The 8,905-nt window shown below is 46.3% G+C and overlaps 1 long non-coding RNA gene across 1 annotated transcript in view; it reads left to right on the forward strand.

Annotated features, from left to right (window-relative positions):
* The window catches only part of LOC147997326 (uncharacterized), an 18,281-nt gene extending 17,997 nt beyond the window's left edge, over nucleotides 1–284 (forward strand). Inside the window, exon 3 of the long non-coding RNA XR_015647976.1 lies at nucleotides 201–284. This is a non-coding gene — a long non-coding RNA (uncharacterized LOC147997326). The remainder of the gene's footprint in view (nucleotides 1–200) is intronic.
* The last annotated feature ends 8,621 nt before the right edge of the window (nucleotides 285–8,905 follow it).

Consider the following 8,905-nt stretch of genomic DNA (forward strand, 5'->3'; position numbering starts at 1 on the left):
TCTACTTTTCACTCTGTAGACCAAGATGGCAGACTATATCAGCCTTTGTGGAATGTGACCTTGTATTGCTTTGCCCTACTCTGCTCTGCTCTGCTCTGCTCTGCTCAACTTAACAGACGTGTTTTTGCTTTTGTTTATGATTTTTGCTTGCTTGCTCGCTCGCTCCCATGACTTGACTGTGGTTTCCCTTTCTATTACAGCACGGTGACCAGACTGCCTTGGGGTAATCAGAAAGGAGGCCAGAAGCAGTCTTTTTTCTGACGCACTGAGACTACATACCAGCAGATTTGGAGGAAAAGATATCCCTCTCTCCCTCCCTCCCTCCCTCCCTCCCTCCCTCCCTCCCTCCCTCCCTCCCTCCCTCCTTGACCCATTTTCCCTCTTTCCCGATACACTCAATAAATTTAAAGTAAATCAATGAATCAAGTCTCTAGTAATTTATTTGTTGGGATTTATTTGTTGGAAATTATCCCTCCACACCTTCGCCCCTCCCCCCACCACTCGAGGATGTCTCCCTCGGGGGGGGGGGCGGGGGGGTTGGGTGGACTCGTGTAGGCATACCTCTCCTCCCTTGGCTTTCCGGTCCACTTCGCTCCAGCATACCTAACTCTTTGGAAATGGTAATAGAGTTCATGACACACCCTCACAGAGAGAGGAAGAGTCCGATCGTTCACTGATTCGCTCTCAGCCAGCCTCGCCCTGACAGCTCAGGCATGTCTAAATCCGAATGTGGGCAATATTTACATGACTTGACTTGGTGCTTCTAACTTTTTCTCTCTCTTTTTTTTTTTCTTCTTTAGTATTTTTTTCTTTACCCTACAAACAGCACACTGCAGCTGTCTTCGGACACACAGCAGATCGATCCCATAACAGAGGGTTGTGAGCCACCATGGGAATAGAACTCAGGACCTCTGGAAGAACACAGTCAGAACTCTTAACTGCTGACTCCATTATTTCCGATTAATGTTTAATGTTTATTTTATTTTATTTTATTTTATTTTATTTTATTTTCGGAGCTGGGGACCGAACCCAGGGCCTTGTGCTTCCTAGGCAAGCGCTCTACCACTGAGCTAAATCCCCAACCCCAATGTTTAATGTTTAAATAAATAAACCTTGTAAAGAAATTAAGCATCTTAAAACCATAGGCATGTGCATCCCCTCCTCATTCGTTCATTCCCTCGCTCATTCATTCATTCATTCAGACAGACAGACAGACAGACAGACAGACAGACAGACAGACAGACAGACAGCAACCAAAGTCTAGCCTTTAACAAAGCAAGAAAGCATACCCTGCGGGACGCACAGATGAATTCCTGAGGCTTACCCTGCAGAGCTTACATGAGGCTTAGTAAAGGACTGACCTGTCAACAGCTACCTACATACGTTGAAAAGTCTACCTGGTATTGACGGATGATGACAAACTGTATGTGTGATACAAAACTGTATGTGTGGTTCCCCTTATAACTCATCTCGAAGAGCCCAGCTGTTGGGGCTCGTTCTTTTGGGGGGAAATGGAGGCTTTTCATCTTTCCCAAAGCTCCTCCTAGATCCTTTCTGTCCATCTGTCCATCCGTCCGTCCGTCCGTCTGTCCGTCCGTCCGTCCATCAAATTCTACCCTAGGCCTGCCCTTAGGTTGGTGGTCGTCCATTGAGTGCTAGTGACTTCTGACTTGTCTCTGTCTTCCCCTCTGAGAACTGTATTTAGATCTGATGCAGGCACGCAGGCAGGCAGGCAGGCAGGCAGGCAGGCAGGCAGGCAGGCAGGCAGGCAGGCCCTCCCTCGTTTTGAAACAGACAGACAGACAGACAGACAGACCAAAGGGTCAATGACTGACTGCACTTAAAGGGGCTGTTGACTCCTCTTTGGAGTTACCGCTGTTTAAAACTTGCTTGATAAAATAAAGTCATCGAATCCAAACTACGCAAAGGGGACACTATAACAAATTACGACTGCTTGTGTATATAGAAAACAGGGTTTTTTCTTTCCCTTATTCCATTATGTATGTTTGCTTTTCTTCAAGAATAAAACCGGCTAGGTGGTGCCTCGGAGACTTTATTTTTTTTTCCCCCCAGGAGTCCCTTCGGGCCCTGCCAGCGGGAGCCTGGACCTCTGAGGCCAGAGAGGGTGTGCTGTATCCCCGGCTCGCTCCCTCCCTCCTGGGATCAATCTAAAAAATGGACAGTTTTGGACACAAGCTTAAGTAATGTTCAGCTCATTCATGCAAGAGAGGTGTAGGAAGGACAACACCCCCACCCCCACCCCCACCCCCACCCCTACCCCCACCCGACCAAATAATACCCTAACCAATAAAAACTAGCTCCTTACTCCTCCGCCTGAGGATTTCTGCGGTCTCATGGTTTGTTCTTGGTTGTTGTTGTTGTTGTTGTTGTTGTTTTGTTTTGTTTTGTTTTGTTTTGTGTTTTTCAGACTTTAAGACAAATGTAGGGGTTGGGGATTTAGCTCAGTGGTAGACCGCTTGCCTAGGAAGCACAAGGCCCCGGGTTCGGTCCTCAGCTCCGAAGAAAAAGGAAGAAAAAAACAAAAACAATAAGACAAATGCTTGTTGTGATTCTCATTTCATTTCAAGGCTGCTATTCTCTAAATCAGAAGGACTCCCTTACAATTCTTCATGGGTAAACTTGCTTTACATCCCTGACATCAACAACAAAAAGAATTCAGAAAGTGGTGATGGACCAATCTGTTTGGGTGTTTCTTGCCTGCTTGACCTTGACTCGCACAAGAGAGCATAGAGAATAAAATAAAGTAGGTGGATGGAGAGATGGCACCGTCGTTAAGAGCACTGATTGCTCTTACAGCGGTCCTGAGTTCAATACCCAGCCAACACATGGCGGCTTGCAACCATCTGTAATTGTCAATCATGCCCTCTTCTGGGGTGTCTGAAGACACCTACAGGGTACTCGAATAGACATAAAACAAACAAACAAACAAACAAACAAACAAATCTTTAACAATTAAAAACAAAAAGAATAAAATAAAGCGAAGGACCCGCCTTGGAGACCTGCCCGGTATTGCTCCAGAGTCTACTTTTTAAAACACAGAGATAGGGGTTGGGGTTTTAGCTCAGTGGTAGAGTCCTTGCCTAGCAAGCTCAAGGACCTGGGTTCAGTCCTCAGCTCTGGGGGAAGAAAAAAAATACACACACACACACACACACACACACACACACACACACACACACACACACATATAGATAGATAGATAGAGAGAGAGAGAGAGAGAGAGAGAGAGAGAGAGTTTGACAGCAATAAAAAACAAAACAAAACCACTTTAAAATACAGAGATGTAAGGATACTCAGAGGGCTCAGAGGAAGCAACCAAGTGTTTGTTATATGGGTGCCAACAATATGGTTCATCTCTTCTTCTCTTCCACGTGGCATGGTGGCCAAGGTGGTGGGGAAACCACACAGTGAAAGGAATTGAACTACAGCACACAAGCAAGTCTCCCTCCCAGACATGAATAAAACTGAAATTAGGCTAAATGTACAATGAAAGGAAGCCAGGTGTTCGTGCATGTCTTTATTTCCATCATTCAAGAGGCAGAGGTGTTTAGAACTGTGTCTCTGTGAGATAGAGGAAGGCAGGCAGGCAGGCAGGCAGGCAGGCAGGCAGGCAGGCAGGCAGGCAGGCAGGCCTGATCTAGGTACTGATTTCCAGGTCTATGTGCAGACACCCCTGACTCAAATAAAGGAGTGAAAAGGAAAAAAAAAATACAATTCACCTGGAAGGGTCAGCCAGCCATCAGATGCAGTGAACTAGAAAATTGGGATTCTCAACTGAGGCCTGTTCCCTCCCTCCCTCCCTCCCTCCCTCCCTCCCTCCCTCCCTCCCTCCCTCCCTCCCTCCTTCCTTCCTTCCTTCCTGGCTTACAGACAGCCAGGTCCAAGCCCAAAAGAGTCCAGCAAGGAGCTTAGAGACTATGAGAGAGTGCACAGGTGTTCTAGGGAGGAATCAGCTCACCACCCAGCATCCCCATTTGGGTTCTTGTGCAATCGACACAGGGAGATTGACAATCTGGAATTTAGTGAGAAATCAAACAAGGGACACAGAATGCAAAATATTTATTTACACAGCAAGTGGGTCAGTTGGATTAGCAAGCTAGGACACCCACCCCCGACCCCATCCCAGCCCCCTACCACTGCCGGGTCTCCCTTCCTTGTTATCCCTTTCTCATGCCTCCCTCAATATGGGCACACAGGACCAGGAACATGTTTCTCTCAAAAACGCGTTTTCTGCTGTGAACTCAGTCTGGCAGAGAGTGAGTGGGTGAAGGATCCCTAAAGACCAGAGGGTTTATTAGAGGAAGGCTACCTCACAGTGTTCTTCACACCAGGAACAACAACAACAACAACAACAACAACAACAACAACAACAACAGCAGCAGCAACAGCAACAGCAACAGCAACAGCAACAGCAACAGCAACAGCAACAGCAACAATGAATCAACAAATGGTGGACAGGAGATGAGCAGGGATGCTGGGGGGATGGGAGGGAGGGTAGGGCTGGTGAATCTGCACCTCCCTGAAGGTCTGCCTGTGAAATACTGGTTGATATATGCCTAGTTGAGGACAATATTCCCCTCTCCTGTGGTTTTCAATGGGAGATGACTTCATTGCCAGAGACTATGGAATTGTTTCCATTTTCCCCTTCAAGAACTGTGTTTAGATCTGTTACAGACAGGCTCTGGGTTTTGAAACAAACAAACAAACAAACACACACACACACACACACACACACACACACACACAACGAGAGAGAGAGAGAGAGAGAGAGAGAGAGAGAGAGAGAATAGAGAAAAACAGAGACAGACACAAGAGAATTTGATCTCTCTCTCTCTCTCTCTCTCTCTCTCTCTCTCTCTCTCTCTCTCTCTCTTCTCTCCCCCTCCCCCTTCCCCTAGTTTCTCAGACTGGGTTTCTCTGTATTCGTCTGTAGGGCGGGAAGGACTGAAACTCTCAGATTCACCTTTCTCTGCCTCCCTAGTGCTGCTTTGATGGTAGTTTGGGGAGATTGGGATAGGAAGTAAAAAAGCTTGAGTGCTGATATCAAAGCCTCCCCTCCCCCCCACATGCATGCATGCACACACACACACACACACACACACACCCCTACCTGTCTCCTTCACACAGTTATTAAAAACTTTTTAACTGTGATCTAGAAAGTGTCTAGATCATAGCTTCAGAGTCAGCACATCCTCTCCATACAGAAGACACTGACTGACTGACTGACTGACTGACTGACTGACTGACTGACGGACGGACGGACACACACACACACACACACACACACACACACACACACACACACAAATACATATTTATATATTTAAAATGATGCTTAAAAAAAACCCGTCTTCCTCTATAACGGAGGTTTAAAGGGAATCTGGCTGACAGCACGTTTTTGTGGTGTTTTAATTCCTTTTTTTTTTTTTAACCAAATAGGAGGGAGATCTGTTGTCCCTTTTATTAAAAGCCAAAGTATTAAGTGGCGAGCCGATGTTTCAACTTTCACCATTCTGTTCCTTTCACCAAAAAGAGGGGGTTCTTTGGCTTTTCCTTTCCTTTTTGAAACAAAACGAAAGGAGGAGCTCGACCAGTTGGCCTAGCTTCCCTGTTCCTTTTCCCTCTTCCATGGTATGCTCGATGAAATAAAGTAAACAAATGAAGTTTCTAGTTATGTATTTGTTTGGGAGACCCGAACTATCTCTCAAGAGAGAGTTGCGGGTGTTGGGGATTTAGCTCAGTGGTAGAGCGCTTGCCTAGCAAGCGCAAGGCCCTGGGTTCGGTCCCCAGCTACGGAAAAAGAAAAAAAAAAGAAAAAAAAAAGAAAGAAAGAAAGAAAGAAAGAAAGAAAGAGAGAAAAGAAAAAAAGAAAAGGAAAAAAAAAAGAGAGAGTTGCATCTCCCCGCCGCCCCCCCCCCACACAAGGCCTCCTCCCTGTATGTGGGGGGAGGGGGAGGGGTGGACAGGAGCTAGCTGAGAGGGGGTGGGGTGGGGCGGGGCTGGAGAATATGCAGGTCCCTGAAGGTCAGTCGGGGAAGTACTGCTGCTGCCCTAGCACGCTTCAGTGCCTCTTTAGAGTTTAGAGTTTTCTAAAGTTTTCTGCCTGAAATCAGCGAGTGATGATTTCACTGTGAAATGATGTCTGATCATCGCTCTCGCTGTCCTGTCAGGGCTCCGGCTCCTGGCAAAAGTCTGACTGAAGGAAACCTTAGTTAGACTCACACCCAGCTGTTTGGAAATGGTAATGGAGTTGATAGCACACCCTGGGGGAAAGAGGCAGACTCCCTTTTTGCTCACTCTCAATTCCCAGCCTCGCCCTGCCAGCTCGGGGATTTCTAAGTAAGGGTGAATCTGGACCATATATGTACAGGGTTTGGCGTTTCTGATTCATGTTTAATGTTTAGTTAAATAAAGCTTGTCAAGGGCTGGAGAGATGGCTCCGAGGTTAAGAGCACTCACCGCTCTGCTCTTCCAGAGGTCCTGAGTTCGATTCCACAGAAACCACATGGTGGCTCACAACCCTCTGCAAAGGGATATCCCATGCACTCTACTGCCCTGTGTATGTGAAAAGGGCTTTAGTGTACTCAATGTAAGTGAAAATAAATAAGTAAACCTTTAAAAGAATGAAACAAAATGAAGCTTGCAAAGAAATTGAGCATCTTAAAATGCCAGGCACGTTTATCCGCTCCTTTTATTTTATTTCGTGTGTGGATCACATAACCACAGAGGTGGTTCCCCTTTCCTTAACCTCGACAGCCCAACTGGGACAGAAGTGCAAACTATCATCTACCTATCTGGGAGTGGAGTGGTTGGATACAGGGAGATGGAGCATTTGCAGTTAGTAAAGTTCTGATGTCGGTTTTTATTTCCTTTCATTTTTGGATAGATATCGGGAGCCTTTTTTTTTTTAAGTTCAAATTTTGTTTTCTGTGCAACATTCTGATCATAGTTTCCCATCGCAAAGCTCTTTCCAGATCCTTCCTCCCCATCCACCACCCCGTACTAACCCAGGCCTGCCTTTAGATGTGGTTGATGCATACCCAGGTGAGTCTCCATTGGAGAAAGGACGATATTCCCATCTCCTATGACTGTCAATGGCCGATGACCTAAATGCCAGTGACTTCGGACTTGACTCCATTTTCCCCTCTGAGAACTGGGTTTGGATCTGTTGAACGCAGGCAGGCCCTCGGTTTTGAAACAAACAAACAAACAAACAAACAAACAAACAAGCAAACACACCAAAAAATATTTAAAGCAGGCAACAACTGCCTGCACGCCAAGAGACTGTTGACTCCTCTTTGGAGATAGTACGATGTGAAACTTGCTTAATACAGTAGAGTCCACACAACACAAAGGGAACACTTTAACAAATTATGAAGGAGAGAGGGGGGGGGTATGTTTATCTACCTCCTCTTGTTTCTCAGACTAGAGATTTCATCTTCCTCTGTCTCTCGAGTGCTGGTGGCTTTGCTGCTGGTTTGGGGGGGGGGGTTGGGATAGGGATAGGAAGAGAAAAGGCTTGAGTGCTGATTTTAAAGCTCTCTCTCTCTCTAAAGCTCTCTCTCTCTAAAGCTCTCTCTCTCTCTCCCCCCCTCCTTCTCTCTCTCTTTACACACACACACACACACACACACACACACACACACACACACACACACACACACACACACACTGGAGAGGAAGACAGGAAGACCTATCTAGATGCAACGTGAAGAAGGCCTATGTCAGATGAGTTAATGGCTAGGGAACTGTTAGCTGGCTAGTCTGCCATTTTGTTGCAGTTGCTAGTATTATAAGGACACTTTCTCATTGGTTGTTTCTGCTGTTGCTGCCAGAATTCATTACATATTCTGTTAGGCTCTTCTGTGTGATAACACACTCAGAAACCGAACACTGTAGGAGTCAGTCTAACTGCTTTCTTTGTTGTCTAGTTACCCGCAATAATCTTGGACCTGAACTGAACACCCAGCAGCACTTCCCGCACCCACCCATGTATAAGCTTTTATAACCTGGACCACCAACACTAGAGCGACAGGGCAGACAGAGACTATTTGGAACCGGACTTCCATTTTGAGTTTTTGTTTGTGTTCTTGTTTTTTTCTCCTGTCCTGTCCTGTCCTGTCCTGTCCTGTCCTGTCCTGTCCTGTCCTGTCCTCTCTGTCTGTCTGTCTGTCTGTCTGTCTGTCTGTCTGTCTGTCTGTCTGTAAATCCACACATATAGTTCTTTCCACATCTTATATCTCAAAACAAATAATGCTTGCTGTGATCCTCATTTCATTCAAGGGTACTACTCTCTAGACCAGAGGAGCCCCCTTACAATTCTCCACAGGTAGTGATGACCGGAGTGTTCAGTGCGACTAAGCAGGAATTATATGGTTGCCGCCATTATGCTTGATCTTACCGAAGGTAGGGTTGCGGGGCATGGTTGCCACGATGGCGACCAGTAGACCGTGATTGAGGAGACGGAACAATAATTAACCTACAATTCTCCCTCTCTGTCAACTGTTTCTCTGTCACTCTCTGTCTCTCTTCCCTCCTTCCCTCCCCCGTCTCTCAGACCTGAATGAGCATTGGAACTAAAGTAAATGTACATGTGAAAAGAAGCCAGGTGTGGTGCTGCATGTCTTTGATTGCATCACTTGAGAGGTGAAGGTGGGTAGAACTCTGTGAGCAGGCTGCAGACCTGAACCAGGTACTGATTTCCAGGGCTTTTGTGCAAAGACCCCTGACTCAACTAAAGAAATGAGGAGGAAAATAAAGAAACAGATACAATTAACTTGGAATAAACCAAACAAACTAAGAAAAAGGAAAGGCAGTAATGGAGTGGCCTGGCTTACAGAGGAGGGGCAGACATTTATCTGCCATTGCCTCCTCGGTTGAACAC

The sequence above is a fragment of the Rattus norvegicus genome, unplaced genomic scaffold (genome assembly GCF_021556685.1).
Source record: "Rattus norvegicus strain SHRSP/BbbUtx unplaced genomic scaffold, alternate assembly SHRSP_T2T unassigned-0000187, whole genome shotgun sequence".
NCBI lineage: Eukaryota > Metazoa > Chordata > Mammalia > Rodentia > Muridae > Rattus > Rattus norvegicus.